General features: G+C 55.0%; 1 protein-coding gene across 1 annotated transcript in view; it reads right to left on the bottom strand.

Moving 5' to 3' along the window:
• Window positions 1–23,227, bottom strand: part of LOC148142212 (microtubule-actin cross-linking factor 1, isoforms 6/7-like) — a 353,137-nt gene that overhangs the window by 241,124 nt on the left and 88,786 nt on the right. The gene's annotated exons all lie outside the window — the stretch shown is intronic.

Genomic DNA, 23,227 nt, shown 5'->3' with positions numbered 1-23,227 from the left:
CGGGGAACACGGAAAGTGAACGGGGCAGGTGCAAAGTGAACGGGGCACACGGAATGTGAATAGGTCACACAGACTGAACGGGGCACACGCAAAGTGAATGGGGCACATGGAAAGTGAATGGGCCACACAGAAAGTGAATAGGACACACGGACTGAATGGGGCACACGCAAAGTGAACGGGTACATGCAAAGTGAATGGGGCACACGGGAAGTGAATGGGGCACACGGAAAGTGAATGGGGCACACGGAAAGTGAACAGGAAACACGGAAAGTGAACGGGGCACACGGAAAGTGAACAGGAAACACGGAAAGTGAACGGGGCACATGGAAAGTAAACGGGGCACACTGAAAGTAAACAGGGCACACGGAAAGTGAATGGGGCACACGGAAAGTGAACAGGAAACACGCAAAGTGAATGGGGCACACGGAGTGAATGGGGCACACTCAAAGTGAACGGGGCACACTCAAAGTGAACGGGGCACACGCAAAGTGAACAGGGCACACGCAAAGTGAACAGGGCACACAGAGTGAACGGGGCACACGCAAAGTGAATGGGGCACACGGAAAATGAACAGGGCACACGGAGTGAACGGGGCACACGGAAAGTGAACGGGGCACACTCAAAGTGAACGGGGCACACTCAAAGTGAACAGGGCACACAGAGTGAACGGGGCACACGGTAAGTGAACGGGGCACACTCAAAGTGAACAGGGCACACGCAAAGTGAACAGGGCACACAGAGTGAACGGGGCACACGGGAAGTGAACGAGGCACACTCAAAGTGAACGGGGCACACGGGAAGTGAACGGGGCACATGGAGTGAATGGGGCACACGGGAAGTGAACGAGGCACACGGAAAGTGAACAGGGCACAATGAAAACGAACCGGGCACATGGAAAGTGAACATGGCACACGGAAAGTAAACGGGGCACACGCAAAGTGAACCAGGCACACAGAGTGAACGGGGCACACGGAGTGAACGGGGCACACGGAGTGAACAGGGCACAATGAAAATGAACGGGACACATGGAGTGAACAGGGCACATGGAAAGTGAATGGGGCACATGGAAAGTGAATGGGACACACGGAAAGTGAACGCGGCACACGGAAAGTAAACGGGGCACACGGTGTGAACAGGGCACACGGAGTGAACATGGGCACACGGAATGTGAACGGGGCACACACAAAGTGAACAGGAAACACGGAAAGTGAACGGGGCACAAGCAAAGTGAATGGGGCACATGGAAAGTAAACAGGGCACACGGAAAGTAAACGGGGCACACGGAAAGTGAACAGGGCACACAGAGTGAACGGGGCACACGGAAAGTGAACGGGGCACACTCAAAGTGAACGGGCACACGGAAAGTGAACGGGGCACACAGTGTGAACGGGGCACACGGAGTGGACAGGGCACATGGAACGTGAACGGGACACATGGAGTGAACAGGGCACATGGAAAGTGAATGCGGCACACAGAAAGTAAACGGGGCACATGGTGTGAACAGGGCACACGGAGTGAACATGGGCACACGGAATGTGAACGGGGCACACGCAAAGTGAACAGGAAACACGGAAAGTGAACGGGGCACAAGCAAAGTGAACAGGGCAAATGGAAAGTAAACGGGGCACACAGAAAGTGAACAGGAAACATGGAAAGTGAACGAGGCACACGGAGTGAAAGGGGCACACGGAAAGTAAACGGGGCACACGCAAAGTGAACAGGGCACACGGAAAGTGAACGGGGCACACTCAAAGTGAACGGGGCACACGGAAAGTGAACGGGGCACACTCAAAGTGAACGGGGCACACTCAAAGTGAACGGGGCACACGGAAAGTGAACAGGGCACAGTCAAAGTGAACGGGGCACACGGAAAGTGAACGAGGCACACGGAAAGTGAACGAGGCACACGGAAAGTGAACCAGGCACACAGAGTGAACGGGGCACACGGAGTGAACAGGGCACACGGAGTGAACAGGGCACAATGAAAATGTACGGGCCACATGGAAAGTGAACATGGCATACGGAAAGTAAACGGGGCACACGCAAAGTGAACCAGGCACATAGAGTGAACGGGGCACACGGAGTGAACGGGGCACACGGAGTGAACAGGGCACAATGAAAATGAACGGGGCACATGGAAAGTGAACATGGCACACGGAAAGTAAACGGGGCACACGCAAAGCGAACCAGGCACATAGAGTGAACGGGGCACACGGAGTGAACGGGGCACACGGAAAGTGAATGGGGCACACGGAAAGTGAACGGATTACACGGAGTGAACGGGGCACACGGAGTGAACAGGGCACATGGAAAGTGAACGGGGCACACGCAAAGTGAATGGGGCACACGGAAAGTGAATGGGGCACATGGAAAGTGAACGGGGCACACGCAAAGTGAATGGGGCACACGGAAAGTGAATGGGGCACATGGAAAGTGAATGGGGCACACAGAAAGTGAACGGGGCACACAGAAAGTAAATGGGGCACACGGAGTGAACAGGGCACATGGAGTGAACATGGGCACACGGAATGTGAACGGGTCCCACGCAAAGTGAACAGGAAACACGGAAAGTGAACGGGGCACACGCAAAGTGAACGGGGCACATGGAAAGTAAACGGGGCACACGGAAAGTAAACGGGGCACACGGAAAGTGAATGGGGCACACGGAAAGTGAACAGGAAACACGGAAAGTGAATGGGGCACACGGAGTGAACGGGGCACACGCAAAGTGAACGGGGCACACGGGACGTAAACAGGGCACATGGAGTGAACAGGGCACACGCAAAGTGAATGGGGCACACGGAAAATGAACAGGGCACACAGAGTGAACAGGGAGCACGCAAAGTGAACGGGGCACACGGAGTGAACGGGACACACAGAAAGTGAACAGGGCACACACAAAGCGAACGGGGCACACGGAAAGAAAACAGGGCACACGCAAAGTGAACAGGGCACACAGAGTGAACGGGGCATACGGAAAGTGAACGGGGCACACGCAAAGTGAACAGGGCACACGGAAAGTGAACAGGGCACACAGAGTGAACGGGGCACACGTAAAGTGAATGGGGCACACGGAAAATGAACAGGGCACACGGAGTGAACAGGGAGCACGCAAAGTGAACGGGGCACACGGAGTGAACAGGACACACAGAAAGTGAACAGGGCACACAGAGTGAACCGGGCACACGGAAAGTGAATGGGGCACATGGAAAATGAACAGGGCACACGGAGTGAACAGGGCACACGCAAAGTGAACGGGGCACACGGAGTGAACTGGGTACACGGAGTGAACGGGGCACACGGAGTGAACGGGGCACACGGAAAGTGAACGGGGTACACGGAAAGTGAACGGGGCACACGGAGTGAACAGAGCACATGGAACGTGAAAGGGACACATGGAGTGAACAGGGCACATGGAAAGTGAACAGGGCACACGCAAAGTGAATGGGGCACACGGAAAGTGAATGGGGCACACGGAAAGTGAATGGGGCACATGGAAAGTGAATGGGACACACGGAAAGTGAACAGGAAACACGGAAAGTGAATGGGGCACACGGAGTGAACGGGGTACACGGAGTGAACATGGGCACACGGAAAGTGAACGGGGCACACGCAAAGTGAACGGGGCACACGCAAAGTGAACGGGGCACATGGAAAGTAAACGGGGCACACCGAAAGTAAATGGGGCACACGGAAAGTGAATGGGGCACACGGAAAGTGAACAGGAAACACAGAAAGTGAATGGGGCACACGGAGTGAACGGGGCACACGCAAAGTGAAAGGGGCACACGCAAAGTGAACAGGGCACACGGGACGTAAACAGGGCACATGGAGTGAACAGGGCACACGGAGTGAACGGGGCACACGGAAAGTGAATGGGGCACACGGAAAATGAACAGGGCACACGGAGTGAACAGGGAGCACGCAAAGTGAACGGGGCACACGGAGTGAACGGGACACACAGAAAGTGAACAGGGCACACGGAAAATGAACAGGGCACACGGAGTGAATAGGGCACACGCAAAGTGAACGGGGCACACTGAGTGAACGGGACACACAGAAAGTGAACAGGGCACACACAAAGCGAACGGGGCACACGGAAAGAAAACAGGGCACACGCAAAGTGAACAGGGCACACAGAGTGAACGGGGCATACGGAAAGTGAACGGGGCACACGCAAAGTGAACAGGGCACACGGAAAGTGAACAGGGCACACAGAGTGAACGGGGCACACGTAAAGTGAATGGGGCTCACGGAAAATGAACAGGGCACACGGAGTGAACAGGGAGCACGCAAAGTGAACGGGGCACACGGAGTGAACGGGACACACGGAAAGTGAACGGGGCACACACAAAGTGAGCGGGGCACACGGAAAGTGAATGGGGCACATGGGAAGTGAACAGGAAACACAGAAAGTGAATGGGGCACACGGAAAGTGAATGGGGCACATGGAAAGTGAATGGGGCACACGGAAAGTGAATGGGGCACACGGAAAGTAAACAGGGCAGACGGTGTAAACAGGGCACACGGAGTGAACATGGGCATACGGAATGTGAACGAGGCACACGCAAAGTGAACAGGAAACACGGAAAGTGAACGGGGCACACGCAAAGTGAACGGGGCACATGGAAAGTAAACGGGGCACACCGAAAGTAAACAGGGCACACGGAAAGTGAATGGGGCACACGGAAAGTGAACGGGGCACACGGAGTGAACGGGGCACACGCAAAGTGAACGGGGCACACGCAAAGTGAACGGGGCACACGGGAAGTAAACGGGGCACATGGAGTGAACAGGGCACACAGAGTGAACGGGGCACACGCAAAGTGAATGGGGCACATGGAAAATGAACAGGGCACACGGAGTGAACAGGGCACACGCAAAGTGAACGGGGCACACGGAGTGAACGGGACACACAGAAAGTGAATGGGGCACACGGAGTGAACGGGACACACAGAAAGTGAACGGGGCACACACAAAGCGAACGGGGCACACGGAAAGTGAATGGGGCACACGCAAAGTGAACCAGGCACACAGAGTGAACGGGGCACACGGAGTGAACCGGGCACATGGAGTGAACGGGGCACACGGAAAGTGAACGGGGCACACGGAGTGAACGGGATACACGGAGTGAACCGGGCACACGGAGTGAACGGGGCACACGGAAAGTGAACGGGGCACACGGAGTGAACGGGGCACACGGAGTGAACAGAGCACATGGAAAGTGAACAGGGCACATGCAAAGTGAATGGGGCACACGGAAAGTGAATGGGGCACACGGAAAGTGAATGGGGCACATGGAAAGTGAATGGGACACACGGAAAGTGAACAGGAAACATGGAAAGTGAATGGGGCACAAGGAGTGAACGGGGTACACGCAAAGTGAACGGGGCACACGCAAAGTGAACGGGGCACACGGGAAGTAAACAGGGCACATGGAGTGAACAGGGCACACGGAGTGAACAGGGCACACGGAGTGAACGGGGCACACGCAAAGTGAATGGGGCACACGGAAAATGAACAGGGCACACGGAGTGAACAGGGCACACGCAAAGTGAACGGTGCACACGGAGTGAACGGGACACACAGAAAGTGAACAGGGCACACACAAAGCGAACGGCGCACACGGAAAGAAAACGGGGCACACGCAAAGTGAACAGGGCACACGTAAAGTGAATGGGGCACACGGAAAATGAACAGCGCACACGGAGTGAACAGGGCACACGCAAAGTGAACGGGCACACTGAGTGAACGGGGCACACGTAAAGTGAATGGGGCACACGGAAAATGAACAGGGCACACGGAGTGAACAGGGCACACGCAAAGTGAACGGGGCACACGGAGTGAATGGGGCATACGGAAAGTGAACGGGGCACACACAAAGTGAACGGGGCACACGGAAAGTGAACAGGTCACACGGAAAGTGAACGGGGCACACGGAAAGTGAACAGGGCACACAGAGTGAACGGGGCACACGGAAAGTGAACGAGGCACACGGAAAGTGAACAGGGCACACAGAGTGAACGGGGCACACGGAGTGAACGGGGCACACGCAAAGTGAGTGGGGCACATGGAAAGTGAACAAGGCACACAGAGTGAACGGGGCACACGGAAAGTGAACGGGGCACACGGAAAGTGAACGGGGCACACGGAACGTGAACGGGGCACACGGAGTGAACAGGGCACACGCAAAGTGAACGGGGCACACGCAAAGTGAACAGGGCACACGCAAAGTGAACGGGGCACACGCAAAGTGAATGGGGCACACGCAAAGTGAATGGGGCACACGGAAAATGAACAGGGCACACAGAGTGAACAGGGCACACGGAAAGTGAACGGGGCACACATAAAGTGAATGGGGCACACGGAAAGTAAACAGGGCACACGGAAAGTAAACTGGGCACACGGAAAGTGAACGGGGCACACAGAGTGAACGGGGCACTCAGAGTGAACGGGGCACACGGACTGAACGGGGCACACGCAAAGTGAACCAGGCATACAGAGTGAACGGGGCACACGGAGTGAACCGGGCACACGGAGTGAACGGGCCACACGGAGTGAACGGGGCACACGGAAAGTGAACGGGGCACACGGAGTGAACGGGGCACACGGAGTGAACAGAGCACATGGAAAGTGAACAGGGCACATGCAAAGTGAATGGGGCACACGGAAAGTGAATGGGGCACACGGAAAGTGAATGGGGCACATGGAAAGTGAATGGGACACACGGAAAGTGAACAGGAAACACGGAAAGTGAATGGGGCACAAGGAGTGAACGGGGTACACGCAAAGTGAACGGGGCACACGCAAAGTGAACGGGGCACACGGGAAGTAAACAGGGCACATGGAGTGAACAGGGCACACGGAGTGAACAGGGCACACGGAGTGAACGGGGCACACGCAAAGTGAATGGGGCACACGGAAAATGAACAGGGCACACGGAGTGAACAGGGCACACGCAAAGTGAACGGGGCACACGGAGTGAACGGGACACACAGAAAGTGAACAGGGCACACACAAAGCGAACGGCGCACACGGAAAGAAAACGGGGCACACGCAAAGTGAACAGGGCACACGTAAAGTGAATGGGGCACACGGAAAATGAACAGCGCACACGGAGTGAACAGGGCACACGCAAAGTGAACGGGCACACTGAGTGAACGGGGCACACGTAAAGTGAATGGGGCACACGGAAAATGAACAGGGCACACGGAGTGAACAGGGCACACGCAAAGTGAACGGGGCACACGGAGTGAATGGGGCATACGGAAAGTGAACGGGGCACACACAAAGTGAACGGGGCACACGGAAAGTGAACAGGTCACACGGAGTGAACAGGGCACACGCAAAGTGAACGGGGCACACGGAGTGAACGGGACACACAGAAAGTGAACGGGGCACACGGAAATTAAACGGGGCACACGGAACGTGAACAGGGCACACGGAAAGTGAACGGGGCACACGGAAAGTGAACGAGGCACACGGAAAGTGAACAGGGCACACAGAGTGAACGGGGCACACGGAGTGAACGGGGCACACGCAAAGTGAACGGGGCACACGGAGTGAACGGGACACACAGAAAGTGAACGGGGCACACGGAAATTAAACGGGGCACACGGAACGTGAACAGGGCACACGGAAAGTGAACGGGGCACACGGAAAGTGAACAGGGCACACAGAGTGAACGGGGCACACGGAAAGTGAACGGGGCACACGGAAAGTGAATGGGGCACACGGAACGTGAACGGGGCACACGGAGTGAACGGGACACACAGAAAGTGAACGGGGCACACGGAAATTAAACGGGGCACACGGAACGTGAACAGGGCACACGGAAAGTGAACGGGGCACACGGAAAGTGAACAGGGCACACAGAGTGAACGGGGCACACGGAAAGTGAACGAGGCACACGGAAAGTGAATGGGGCACATGGAAAGTGAACAAGGCACACAGAGTGAACGGGGCACACGGAAAGTGAACGGGGCACACGGAAAGTGAACGGGGCACACGGAACGTGAACGGGGCACACGGAGTGAACGGGGCACACGCAAAGTGAACAGGGCACACGCAAAGTGAACAGGGCACACGCAAAGTGAACAGTCACACGCAAAGTGAACAGGGCACACGGAGTGAACGGGGCACACGCAAAGTGAATGGGGCACACGGAAAATGAACAGGGCACACAGAGTGAACAGGGCACACGGAAAGTGAACGGGGCACACATAAAGTGAATGGGGCACACGGAAAGTAAACAGGGCACACGGAAAGTAAACGGGGCACACGGAAAGTGAACGGGGCACACAGAGTGAACGGGGCACACAGAGTGAACGGGGCACACGGACTGAACGGGGCACACGCAAAGTGAACCAGGCACACAGAGTGAACAGGGCACACAGAGTGAACAGGGCACACGGAAAGTGAACGGGGCACACGGCAAGTGAACGGGGCACACGGCAAGTGAATAGGACACACAGACTGAACGGGGCACACGCAAAGTGAACGGGTACATGCAAAGTGAATGGGGCACACGGAAAGTGAATGGGGCACATGGAAAGTGAATGGGCCACACAGAAAGTGAATAGGACACACGGACTGAACGGGGCACACGCAAAGTGAACGGGTACATGCAAAGTGAATGGGGCACACGGGAAGTGAATGGGGCACACGGAGTGAATGGGGCACACGGAGTGAACATGGGCACACGGAAAGTGAACAGGAAACACGGAAAGTGAACGGGGCACACGGAAAGTGAACGGGGCACACGGAAAGTGAACGGGGCACATGGAAAGCAAACGGGGCACTCGGAAAGTAAACGGGGCACACGGAAAGTGAACGGGGCACACGGAAAGTGAACAGGAAACATGGAAAGTGAACGGGGCACACGGAGTGAACGGGGCACACGGAGTGAACGGGGCACACACAAAGTGAACGGAGCACACGCAAAGTGAACGGGGCACATGGGAAGTAAACGGGGCACATGGAGTGAACGGGGCACACGGAGTGAACAGGGCACACGTAAAGTGAATGGGGCACACGGAAAATGAACAGGGCACACGGAAAGTAAACGGGGCACACGGAAAGTGAATGGGGCACACGGAAAGTGAATGGGGCACATGGAAAGTGAATGGGGCACACGGAGTGAACGGGGCACACGCAAAGTGAACGGGGCACACGGGAAGTAAACAGGGCACATGGAGTGAACAGGGCACACGGAGTGAACGGGGCACACGCAAAGTGAATGGGGCACACGGAAAATGAACAGGGCACACGGAGTGAACAGGGCACACGTAAAGTGAACGGGGCACACGGAGTGAACGGGACACACGTAAAGTGAATGGGGCACACGGAGTGAACGGGGCACACGTAAAGTGAATGGGGCACACGGAAAATGAACAGGGCACACGGAGTGAACAGGGCACACGCAAAGTGAAAAGGGCACACAGAGTGAACGGGGCATACGGAAAGTGAACGGGGCACACACAAAGTGAACGGGGCACACGGAAAATGAACAGGGCACACGGAGTGAACAGGGCACACGCAAAGTGAACGGGGCACACGGAGTGAACGGGACACACAGAAAGTGAACGGGGCACACACAAAGTGAACGGGGCACATGGAAAGTGAATGGGGCACACGGAAAGTGAACAGGAAACACAGAAAGTGAATGGGGCACACGGAAAGTGAATGGGGCACACAGAAAGTAAACAGGGCAGACGGTGTAAACAGGGCACACGGAGTGAACGGGGCACACGGAGTGAACGGGGCACACACAAAGTGAACGGAGCACACGCAAAGTGAACGGGGCACATGGGAAGTAAACGGGGCACATGGAGTGAACGGGGCACACGGAGTGAACAGGGCACACGTAAAGTGAATGGGGCACACGGAAAATGAACAGGGCACACGGAAAGTAAACGGGGCACACGGAAAGTGAATGGGGCACACGGAAAGTGAATGGGGCACATGGAAAGTGAATGGGGCACACGAAAAGTGAATGGGGCACACAGAAAGTAAACAGGGCACACGGTGTGAACAGGGCACAGGGAGTGAACATGGGCACATGGAATGTGAACAGGGCACACGCAAAGTGAACGGGGCACACGCAAAGTGAACGGGGCACACGGAAAGTAAACGGGGCACACGGAAAGTGAATGGGGCACACGGAAAGTGAACAGGAAACACGGAAAGTGAATGGGGCACACGGAGTGAACGGGGCACACGCAAAGTGAACGGGGCACACGGGAAGTAAACAGGGCACATGGAGTGAACAGGGCACACGGAGTGAACGGGGCACACGCAAAGTGAATGGGGCACACGGAAAATGAACAGGGCACACGGAGTGAACAGGGCACACGTAAAGTGAACGGGGCACACGGAGTGAACGGGGCACACGTAAAGTGAATGGGGCACACGGAGTGAACGGGGCACACGTAAAGTGAATGGGGCACACGGAAAATGAACAGGGCCCACGGAGTGAACAGGGCACACGCAAAGTGAAAAGGGCACACAGAGTGAACGGGGCATACGGAAAGTGAACGGGGCACACACAAAGTGAACGGGGCACACGGAAAATGAACAGGGCACACGGAGTGAACAGGGCACACGCAAAGTGAACGGGGCACACGGAGTGAACGGGACACACAGAAAGTGAACGGGGCACACACAAAGTGAACGGGGCACATGGAAAGTGAATGGGGCACACGGAAAGTGAACAGGAAACACGGAAAGTGAATGGGGCACACGGAAAGTGAATGGGGCACACGGAAAGTAAACAGGGCAGACGGTGTAAACAGGGCACACGGAGTGAACATGGGCACACGGAAAGTGAACGGGGCACACGCAAAGTGAACAGGAAACACAGAAAGTGAACGGGGCACACGCAAAGTGAACGGGGCACATGGAAAGTAAACGGGGCACACAGAAAGTAAACAGGGCACACGGAAAGTGAACGGGGCACACGCAAAGTGAACAGGAAACACGGAAAGTGAACGGGGCACACGCAAAGTGAACGGGGCACACGGGAAGTAAACGGGGCACATGGAGTGAACAGGGCACACGGAGTGAACGGGGCACACGCAAAGTGAACGGGGCACACGGAGTGAACGGGACACACAGAAAGTGAACGGGGCACACGGAGTGAACGGGACACACAGAAAGTGAACGGGGCACACAGAGTGAACGGGCCACACGGAGTGAACGGGGCACACGGAGTGAACGGGGCACATGGAAAGTGAACAGGGCATACGGAGTGAACGGGGCACATGGAGTGAACAGGGTACACGCAAAACGAACAGGGCACACGCAAAGTGAATGGGGCACACGCAAAGTGAATAGGACACACGGAGTGAACGGGTCACACGCAAAGTGAACCGCGCACACAGAGTGAACGTGGCACATGGAAAGAGAACGGGGCACACGCAAAGTGAATGGGGCACACGGAGTGAACGGGGCACACGGAATGAACAGGGCACATGGAAAGTGAACGGGGCACATGGAAAGTGAACAGGGCATACGGAGTGAACGAGGCACATGGAGTGAACAGGGTACACGCAAAACGAACAAGGCACACGCAAAGTGAATGGGGCACACGCAAAGTGAATGAGACACACGCAAAGTGAATAGGACACACGGAGTGAACGGGTCACACGCAAAGTGAACGGGGCACATGCAAAGTGAACGGGGCACATGGAAAGCAAACGGGGCACTCGGAAAGCAAACGGGGCACTCGGAAAGTAAACGGGGCACACGGAAAGTGAATGGGGCACACGGAAAGTGAACAGGAAACATGGAAAGTGAACGGGGCACACGGAGTGAACGGGGCACACGCAAAGTGAACGGGGCACACGCAAAGTGAATGGGGCACACGGAGAGTAAATGGGGCACACGGAGAGTAAATGGGGCACACGGAAAGTGAACGGGGCACACGGAGTGAACGGGGCACACGTAAAGTGAATGGGGCACACGGAAAATGAACAGGGCACACAGAAAGTAAACGGGGCACACGGAAAGTGAATGGGGCACACGGAAAGTGAATGGGGCACACGGAAAGTAAACAGGGCACACGGTGTGAACAGGCCACACAGAGTGAACATGGGCACACGGAATGTGAACGGGGCACACGCAAAGTGAACGGGGCACACGCAAAGTGAAGGGGGCACACGCAAAGTAAACGGGGCACACGGAAAGTGAATGGGGCACACGGAAAGTGAACAGGAAACACGGAAAGTGAATGGGGCACACGGAATGAACGGGGCACACGCAAAGTGAACGGGGCACACGCAAAGTGAACGGGGCACACGGGAAGTAAACAGGGCACATGGAGTGAACAGGGCACACGGAGTGAACGGGGCACACGCAAAGTGAATGGGGCACACGGAAAATGAACAGGGCACACGGAGTGAACAGGGCACACGCAAAGTGAATGGGGCACACGGAGTGAACGGGGCACACGTAAAGTGAATGGGGCACACGGAAAATGAACAGGGCACACGGAGTGAACAGGGCACACGCGAAGTGAACGGGGCACACAGAGTGAACGGGGCATACGGAAAGTGAACGGGGCACACACAAAGCGAATGGGGCACACGGAAAGTGAACAGGGCACACAGAGTGAACGGGGCACACGTAAAGTGAATGGGGCACACGGAGTGAACGGGACACACAGAAAGTGAACGGGGCACACACAAAGTGAACGGGGCACACGGAAAATGAACAGGGCACACGGAGTGAACAGGGCACACGGAAAGTGAACGGGGCACACACAAAGTGAACGGGGCACACGGAAAGTGAACGGGGCGCACGGAGTGATCGGGACACACAGAAAGTGAACGGGGCACACACAAAGTGAACGGGGCACACGGAAAGTGAATGGGGCACACGGAAAGTGAACAGGAAACACAGAAAGTGAATGGGGCACATGGAAAGTAAACAGGGCAGACGGTGTAAACAGGGCACATGGAGTGAACATGGGCACACGGAAAGTGAATAGGGCACACGCAAAGTGAACAGGAAACATGGAAAGTGAACGGGGAACACGCAAAGTTAACGGGGCACATGGAAAGTAAACGGGGCACACCGAAAGTAAACTAGGCACACGGAAAGTGAATGGAGCACACGGAGTGAACGGGGCACACGGAGTTAACAGGGCACACGCAAAGTGAACTGGGTACACGGAAAGTGAACGGGGCACATGGTGTGAATGGGGCACATGGAATGTGAACAGGGCACATGGAGTGAACGGGGCACACGGAAAGTGAATGGGGCACACGGAGTGAATTGGGCACACACAAAGTGAACGGGGCACACGGAAAGTGAACGGGACACATGAAAAGTGAACTGGTCACACGGAAAGTGGGCACACGGAAAGTGAACGGGCACACGGAAAGTGAACGGGACACGTGGAAAGTGAACTGGGCACACGCAAAGTGAACGGGACACATGGAAAGTGAACGGGACACGTGGAAAGTGAACTGGGCACACGGAAAGTGAACGGGGCACACGGAAAGTGAATGGGGCACACGGAAAGTGAACAGGAAACACAGAAAGTGAATGGGGCACACGGAAAGTGAATGGGGCACACGGAAAGTGAATGGGGCACACGGAAAGCAAACAGGGCAGACGGTGTAAACAGGGCACACGGAGTGAACATGGGCACACGGAATATGAATGGGGCACACGCAAAGTGAACAGGAAACACGGAAAGTGAACGGGGCACACGCAAAGTGAACGGGGCACATGGAAAGTAAACGGGGCACACCGAAAGTAAACGGGGCACACCGAAAGTAAACAGGGCACACGGAAAGTGAATGGGGCACACGGAAAGTGAACAGGAAATACGGAAAGTGAATGGGGCACACGGAGTGAACGGGGCACACGCAAAGTGAACGGGGCACACGGAAAGTGAATGGGGCACACGGAAAGTGAACAGGGCACACGGAGTGAACGGGGCACACGCAAAGTGAATGGGGCACACGGAAAATGAACAGGGCACACGCAAAGTGAACGGGGCACACGGAGTGAACGGGACACACAGAAAGTGAACGGGGCACACGGAGTGAACGGGACACACAGAAAGTAAACGGGGCACACGCAAAGTGAACCAAGCACACAGAGTGAACGGGGCACACGGAGTGAACGGGGCACATGGAGTGAACAGGGCACACGGAAAGTAAGGGGGGGCACACGCAAAGTGAATGGGGCACACGGAAAGTGAATGGGGCACATGGAGTGAACGGGGCACACGGAGTGAACAGAGCACACGCAAAGTGAATGGGGCACACGGAAAGTGAATGGGGCACATGGAAAGTGAATGGGGCACATGGAAAGTAAACGGGGTACACAGAGTGAACGGGGCACACGGAGTGAACAGAGCACACGGAATGTGAACAGGAAACACGGAAAGTGAACGGGGCACACGGAGAGTAAATGGGGCACACGGAAAGTGAATAGGACACACAGACTGAACGGGGCACACGCAAAGTGAACGGGTACATGCAAAGTGAATGGGGCACACGGAAAGTGAATGGGGCACATGGAAAGTGAATGGGCCACACAGAAAGTGAATAGGATACACGGACTGAACGGGGCACACGTAAAGTGAACGGGTACATGCAAAGTGAATGGGGCACACGGAAAGTGAATGGGGCACACGGAGTGAATGGGGCACACGAAGTGAACATGGGCACACGGAAAGTGAATGGGGCACATGGAAAGTGAACAGGAAACACGGAAAGTGAACGGGGCACACGGAAAGTGAACAGGAAACACGAAAAGTGAACGGGGCACAAGCAAAGTGAACGGGGCACATGGAAAGCAAACGGGGCACTCGGAAAGTAAACGGGGCACACGGAAAGTGAACAGGAATCATGGAAAGTGAACGGGGCACACGGAGTGAACGGGGCACACGCAAAGTGAACGGGGCACACGCAAAGTGAACGGGGCACACGGAGAGTAAATGGGGCACACGGAAAGTGAACGGGGCACACGGAGTGAACGGGGCACACGTAAAGTGAATGGGGCACACGGAAAATGAACAGGGCACACGGAAAATGAACAGGGCACACGGAAAGTGAATGGGGCACATGGAAAGTGAATGGGGCACACGGAAAGTGAATGGGGCACACGGAAAGTGAACAGGGCACACGGAGTGAACGGGGCACACGCAAAGTGAATGGGGCACACGGAAAATGAACAGGGCACACGCAAAGTGAACGGGGCACACGGAGTGAACGGGACACACAGAAAGTGAACGGGGCACACGGAGTGAACGGGACACACAGAAAGTAAACGGGGCACACGCAAAGTGAACCAAGCACACAGAGTGAACGGGGCACACGGAGTGAACGGGGCACATGGAGTGAACAGGGCACACGGAAAGTAAGGGGGGGGCACACGCAAAGTGAATGGGGCACACGGAAAGTGAATGGGGCACACGGAGTGAACGGGGCACACGGAGTGAACAGAGCACACGCAAAGTGAATGGGGCACACGGAAAGTGAATGGGGCACATGGAAAGTGAATGGGGCACATGGAAAGTAAACGGGGTACACAGAGTGAACGGGGCACACGGAGTGAACAGAGCACACGGAATGTGAACAGGAAACACGGAAAGTGAACGGGGCACACGGAGAGTAAATGGGGCACACGGAAAGTGAATAGGACACACAGACTGAACGGGGCACACGCAAAGTGAACGGGTACATGCAAAGTGAATGGGGCACACGGAAAGTGAATGGGGCACATGGAAAGTGAATGGGCCACACAGAAAGTGAATAGGATACACGGACTGAACGGGGCACACGTAAAGTGAACGGGTACATGCAAAGTGAATGGGGCACACGGAAAGTGAATGGGGCACACGGAGTGAATGGGGCACACGAAGTGAACATGGGCACACGGAAAGTGAATGGGGCACATGGAAAGTGAACAGGAAACACGGAAAGTGAACAGGGCACAAGCAAAGTGAACGGGGCACATGGAAAGCAAACGGGGCACTCGGAAAGTAAACGGGGCACACGGAAAGTGAATGGGGCACACGGAAAGTGAACAGGAAACATGGAAAGTGAACGGGGCACACGGAGTGAACGGGGCACACGCAAAGTGAACGGGGCACACGCAAAGTGAACGGGGCACACGGAGAGTAAATGGGGCACACGGAAAGTGAACGGGGCACACGGAGTGAACGGGGCACACGTAAAGTGAATGGGGCACACGGAAAATGAACAGGGCACACGGAAAATGAACAGGGCACACGGAAAGTGAATGGGGCACATGGAAAGTGAATGGGGCACACGGAAAGTGAATGGGGCACACGGAAAGTAAACAGGGCACACGGTGTGAACAGGCCACACAGAGTGAACATGGGCACACGGAATGTGAACGGGGCACACGCAAAGTGAACGGGGCACACGGAGAGTAAATGGGGCACACGGAAAGTGAACGGGGCACACGGAGTGAACGGGGCACACGTAAAGTGAATGGGGCACACGGAAAATGAACAGGGCACACAGAAAGTGAATGGGGCACACGGAAAGTGAATGGGGCACATGGAAAGTGAATGGGGCACACGGAAAGTGAATGGGGCACACGGAAAGTAAACAGGGCACACGGTGTGAACAGGCCACACAGAGTGAACATGGGCACACGCAAAGTGAACGGGGCACACGCAAAGTGAACGGGGCACACGCAAAGTGAATGGGGCACACGGAAAGCGAACAGGAAACACGGAAAGTGAATGGGGCACACGGAATGAACGGGGCACACGCAAAGTGAACAGGGCACACGCAAAGTGAACGGGGCACACGGAGTGAACGGGGCACACGTAAAGTGAATGGGGCACACGGAAAATGAACAGGGCACACGGAGTGAACAGGGCACACGCAAAGTGAATGGGGCACACGGAGTGAACGGGGCACACGTAAAGTGAATGGGGCACACGGAAAATGAACAGGGCACACGGAATGAACAGGGCACACGCAAAGTGAACGGGGCACACAGAGTGAACGGGTCATACGGAAAGTGAACGGGGCACACACAAAGCGAATGGGGCACACGGAAAGTGAACAGGGCACACAGAGTGAACGGGGCACACGTAAAGTGAATGGGGCACACGGAGTGAACGGGACACACAGAAAGTGAACGGGGCACACACAAAGTGAACGGGGCACACGGAAAATGAACAGGGCACACGGAAAATGAACAGGGCACACGGAGTGAACAGGGCACACGGAAAGTGAACGGGGCGCACGGAGTGATCGGGACACACAGAAAGTGAACGGGGCACACACAAAGTGAACGGGGCACACGGAAAGTGAATGGGGCACACGGAAAGTGAACAGGAAACACAGAAAGTGAATGGGGCACACGGAAAGTGAATGGGGCACACGGAAAGTGAATGGGGCACACGGAAAGTAAACAGGGCAGACGGTGTAAACAGGGCACACAGAGTGAACATGGGCACACGGAAAGTGAATGGGGCACACGGAAAGTGAACAGGAAACACAGAAAGTGAATGGGGCACACGGAAAGTGAATGGGGCACATGGAAAGTGAATGGGGCACACGGAATGTAAACAGGGCAGACGGTGTAAACAGGCACATGGAGTGAACATGGGCACACGGAAAGTGAATAGGGCACACGCAAAGTGAACAGGAAACATGGAAAGTGAACGGGGAACACGCAAAGTTAACGGGGCACATGGAAAGTAAACGGGGCACACCGAAAGTAAACAGGGCACACGGAAAGTGAATGGAGCACACGGAGTGAACGGGGCACACGGAGTTAACAGGGCACACGCAAAGTGAACTGGGTACACGGAAAGTGAACGGGGCACATGGTGTGAATGGGGCACATGGAATGTGAACAGGGCACATGGAGTGAACGGGGCACACGGAAAGTGAATGGGGCACACGGAGTGAATTGGGCACACACAAAGTGAACGGGGCACACGGAAAGTGAACGGGACACATGGAAAGTGAACTGGTCACACGGAAAGTGGGCACACGGAAAGTGAACGGGCACACGGAAAGTGAACGGGACACGTGGAAAGTGAACTGGGCACACGCAAAGTGAACGGGACACATGGAAAGTGAACGGGACACGTGGAAAGTGAACTGGGCACACGGAAAGTGAACGGGGCACACGGAAAGTGAATGGGGCACACGGAAAGTGAATGGGGCACACGGAAAGTGAACAGGAAACACAGAAAGTGAATGGGGCACACGGAAAGTGAATGGGGCACACGGAAAGTGAATGGGGCACACGGAAAGTAAACAGGGCAGACGGTGTAAACAGGGCACACGGAGTGAACATGGGCACACGGAATATGAATGGGGCACACGCAAAGTGAACAGGAAACACGGAAAGTGAACGGGGCACACGCAAAGTGAACGGGGCACATGGAAAGTAAACGGGGCACATGGAAAGTAAACGGGGCACACCGAAAGTAAACAGGGCACACCGAAAGTAAACAGGGCACACGGAAAGTGAATGGGGCACACGGAAAGTGAACAGGAAACACGGAAAGTGAATGGGGCACACGGAGTGAACGGGGCACACGCAAAGTGAACGGGGCACACGGAAAGTGAACAGGGCACACGCAAAGTGAACGGGGCACACGGAATGAACGGGACACACAGAAAGTGAACGGGGCACACGGAGTGAACGGGACACACAGAAAGTAAACGGGGCACACGCAAAGTGAACCAGGCACACAGGGTGAACGGGGCACACGGAGTGAACGGGGCACATGGAGTGAACAGGGCACACGGAAAGTAAGGGGGGGCACACGCAACGTGAATGGGGCACACGGAAAGTGAATGGGGCACACGGAGTGAACGGGGCACACGGAGTGAACAGAGCACACGCAAAGTGAATGGGGCACACGGAAAGTGAATGGGGCACATGGAAAGTGAATGGGGCACATGGAAAGTAAACGGGGTACACAGAGTGAACGGGGCACACGGAGTGAACAGAGCACACGGAATGTGAACAGGAAACACGGAAAGTGAACGGGGCACACGGAGAGTAAATGGGGCACACGGAAAGTGAATAGGACACACAGACTGAACGGGGCACACGCAAAGTGAACGGGTACATGCAAAGTGAATGGGGCACACGGAAAGTGAATGGGGCACATGGAAAGTGAATGGGCCACACAGAAAGTGAATAGGATACACGGACTGAACGGGGCACACGCAAAGTGAACGGGGCACACGCAAAGTGAACGGGGCACACGGAGAGTAAATGGGGCACACGGAAAGTGAACGGGGCACACGGAAAGTGAACGGGGCACACGTAAAGTGAATGGGGCACACGTAAAGTGAACAGGGCACACGGAAAGTAAACGGGGCACACGGAAAGTGAATGGGGCACATGGAAAGTGAATGGGGCACACGGAAAGTGAATGGGGCACACGGAAAGTAAACAGGGCACACGGTGTGAACAGGCCACACAGAGTGAACATGGGCACACGGAATGTGAACGGGGCACACGCAAAGTGAACGGGGCACACGCAAAGTGAACGGGGCACACGGAAAGTGAATGGGGCACACGGAAAGTGAACAGGAAACACGGAAAGTGAATGGGGCACACGGAATGAACGGGGCACACGCAAAGTGAACGGGGCACACGCAAAGTGAACGGGGCACACGGGAAGTAAACAGGGCACATGGAGTGAACAGGGCACACGGAGTGAACGGGGCACACGCAAAGTGAATGGGGCACACGGAAAATGAACAGGGCACACGGAGTGAACAGGGCACACGCAAAGTGAATGGGGCACACGGAGTGAACGGGGCACACGTAAAGTGAATGGGGCACACGGAAAATGAACAGGGCACACGGAGTGAACAGGGCACACGCAAAGTGAACGGAGCACACAGAGTGAACGGGGCATACGGAAAGTGAACGGGGCACACACAAAGCGAATGGGGCACACGGAAAGTGAACAGGGCACACAGAGTGAACGGGGCACACGTAAAGTGAATGGGGCACACGGAGTGAACGGGACACACAGAAAGTGAACGGGGCACACGGAAAATGAACAGGGCACACGGAGTGAACAGGACACACACAAAGTGAACGGGGCACACGGAAAGTGAACGGGGCACACACAAAGTGAATGGGGCACACGGAAAGTGAACAGGAAACACAGAAAGTGAATGGGGCACACGGAAAGTGAATGGGGCACACGGAAAGTAAACAGGGCAGACGGTGTAAACAGGGCACATGGAGTGAACATGGGCACACGGAAAGTGAATAGGGCACACGCAAAGTGAACAGGAAACACGGAAAGTGAACGGGGAACACGCAAAGTTAACGGGGCACATGGAAAGTAAACGGGGCACACCGAAAGTAAACAGGGCACACGGAAAGTGAATGGGGCACACGGAAAGTGAACAGGAAACACGGAAAGTGAATGGGGCACACGGAGTGAACAGGGCACACGCAAAGTGAACGGGGCAGACGCAAAGTAAACGGGGTACATGGAGTGAACAGGGCACACGGAGTGAACGGGGCACACGCAAAGTGAATGGGGCACACGGAAAATGAACAGGGCACATGGAGTGAACAGGGCACACGCAAAGTGAACGGGGCACACGGAGTGAACGGGACACACAGAAAGTGAACGGGGCACACGGAGTGAACGGGACACACAGAAAGTGAACGGGGCACACACAAAGCGAACGGGGCACACGGAAAGTAAACGGGGCACACGCAAAGTGAACCAGGCACACAGAGTGAACGGGGCACACGGAGTGAACGGGGCACATGGAAAGTGAACAGGGCAAATGGGAAGAGAACGGGGCGCACGGAAAGTAAGCGGGGGCACACGCAAAGTGAACCAGGCACACAGAGTGAATGGGGCACACAGAGTGAACGGGGCACACGGAAAGTGAATGGGGCACACGGAAAGTGAATGGGGCACACGGAAAGTGAATGGGGCACACGGAAAGTGAACGGGGCACACGGAGTGAACGGGGCACAGGGAGTGAACAGAGCACATGGAACGTGAAAGGGACACATGGAGTGAACAGGGCACATGGAGTGAACAGGGCACATGGAAAGTGAACGGGGCACACGCAAAGTGAATGGGGCACACGGAAAGTGAATGGGGCACATGGAAAGTGAATGGGGCACACAGAGTGAACGGGGCACACGGAGTGAACGGGGCACATGGAGTGAACAGGGTACACCCAAAACGAACAGGGTACACGCAAAGTGAATGGGGCACACGCAAAGTGAATAGGACACACGGAGTGAACGGGTCACACGCAAAGTGAACGGGGCACATGCAAAGTGAACCGCGCACATAGAGTGAACGTGGCACATGGAAAGAGAACGGGGCACACGCAAAGTGAATGGGGCACACGGAGTGAACGGGGCACACGGAGTGAACAGGGCACACGCAAAGTGTACTGGGTACATGGAAAGTGAACGGTGCACACGCTAAGTGAACGGGGCACACGGAAAGTGAACGGGGCACATGGTGTGAATGGGGCACATGGAAAGTGAACATGGCACATGGAGTGAACGGGGCACACGGAAAGTGAATGGGGCACACGGAGTGAATTGGGCACATGCCAAGTGAATGGGGCACACGGAAAGTGAACAGCGCACACACAAAGTGAACGGGGCACACGGAAAGTGAACGGGACACATGGAAAGTGAACTGGGCACACGGAAAGTGGGCACACGGAAAGTGAACGGGCACATGGAAAGTGAACGGGACACGTGGAAAGTGAACTGGGCACACGCAAAGTGAACGGGACACATGGAAAGTGAACGGGACACGTGGAAAGTGAACTGGGCACACGCAAAGTGAACGGGACACATGGAAAGTGAACGGGACACGTGGAAAGTGAACTGGGCACACGCAAAGTGAACGGGACACGTGGAAAGTGAACGGGACACGTGGAAAGTGAACTGGGCACACGGAAAGTGAACGGGACACACGGAAAGTGAACGGGGCACATGGAAAGTGAACGGGGCACACGGAAAGTGAACGGGGCACACGGAAAGTGAACGGGGCACATGGAGTGAATGGGGCACACGGAAAGTGAACGGGGCACACGGAAAGTGAACGGGGTGCTTGGGGAGTGAAAAGTTCAGAAGGGGAGTGAACGTGATACCTTGTGGTTGAGAGATAGGCTTTGGGGAGCCAATTGGCCATCTCTTACATAAACACAGGGTTGATGATCTGATTGTCCTTCCCCTTGGCTGGATCATTATTTGATTCTATGATTTCTTGTCAGTTGGTGAGTGATAGTTTCACCAGAAAAAAAATCAATTGCTCTATCATTGCAAGTTGTTCAGTGTTATTGCCCATATTCCAATCAATTTAATCAGGTCCATTTTTCCTGAAGGTTGCTGCACAGGTGGAAAGAGTGGTCAAGAAGGCATATGGTATGCTTGCCTTAATTGGACGGGGTATTGAGTATAAGAGCTGGCAGGTCATGTTAACATTGTACAAGACATTGGTTTGGCCGCATTTTGAATACTGTGTACAGTTCTGGTCGCCACATTACCAATAGGATGTGGATGCTTTGGAGAGGGTGCAGAGAAGGTTTACGAAGATGTTGCCTGGTATGGAAGGTGCTAGCTATGAAGAGAGGCTGAGTAGGTTAGGTTTATTTTCACTAGAAAAAAGGAGATTGAGGGGAGACCTGACTGAGGTTTACAAAATCACGAAGGGTATAGACAGGGTGGATAGAGACAATCTTTTGCCCAGGGTAAAGGATTCAATAACGAGGGGTCATGCTTTCAAGGTGAGAGGTGGAAAGTTTAAGGGGGATGCACGCAGCAAGTACCTCACACAGAGGGTGGTGGGTGTCTGGAACGCGTTGCCAGCAGAGGTGGTAGAGGCAGACACGTTAGATTCATTTAAGATGTGTCTGGTCAGATGCATGAGTAGGTGGGGAGCAGAGGGATACAAATGCTTAGGAATTGGGCAACAGGTTTAGTCAGTGGATTTGGATCGGCTCAGGCTTGGAGGGCTGAAGGGCCTGTTCTTGGGCTGTAAACTTTCTTTGTTCTTCCACCAACTGAGATTAGATTAGATTCTCTACACTATGGAAACAGGCCATTTGGCCCAACAAGTCCACACTGACCCTCTGAAGAGTAACCCACCCAGACCCATCCCTTATCCAAATTTACCCCTGACTCCTGCACCTCACACTATGGGCAATTTAGCATGGCCAATTCACCTCACCTGCACATCTTTGTGACT

Source organism: Chiloscyllium plagiosum, unplaced genomic scaffold (genome assembly GCF_037043375.1).
Source record: "Chiloscyllium plagiosum isolate Xiang-an unplaced genomic scaffold, Cpla_swu_hap1 HiC_scaffold_30, whole genome shotgun sequence".
NCBI lineage: Eukaryota > Metazoa > Chordata > Chondrichthyes > Orectolobiformes > Hemiscylliidae > Chiloscyllium > Chiloscyllium plagiosum.
The sequence above is the reverse complement of the archived record's forward strand: the minus strand, read 5'-3'. Positions and strand labels throughout refer to the sequence as shown.